Source organism: Zootoca vivipara, chromosome 11, assembly GCF_965207765.1.
Source record: "Zootoca vivipara chromosome 11, rZooViv2.hap1.1, whole genome shotgun sequence".
NCBI lineage: Eukaryota > Metazoa > Chordata > Lepidosauria > Squamata > Lacertidae > Zootoca > Zootoca vivipara.
In genome coordinates this window covers 3,401,850-3,402,272 of record NC_142594.1, presented here as the reverse complement: position 1 = coordinate 3,402,272, position 423 = coordinate 3,401,850, and positions in this window count along the sequence as shown.

The following is a 423-nucleotide window of genomic DNA, read 5'->3' as shown; positions in this document are numbered from 1 at the left end:
TTTACTCTTTCATCATTCTGTTTTCCTTCCTTCATTTCTGCTCCCTGCAATCTGGTCATCTGGTGCGTCTTGCTTTAAAGCTGCTCATGCTCTCTAAATTGCTGGACAATTTTCCTATATGCTTGACGGAGAACCCCACTAACTTAAATCATAGTCCTATGTACCTTGCAATAGTAAACATGGTGTATGTACTGTACCTTTCCCAAGTACCTGTGTGACTGAAAATACAGGTGTTAATCCTGTTTAGAGAGAATTTGCATGTTTCATAAGGGTCCCGAGATTTATACAGTTTTACAGGCCAAAACCAGCATCCTGAATTGGCTTGGAAACAAACTGATGCCTCTTGCTTTTCAGGACAGATAGAATAATAGAATCATAGAGTTGGAAGAGACCACAAGGGCCATCCAGTCCAACACCCTGCCA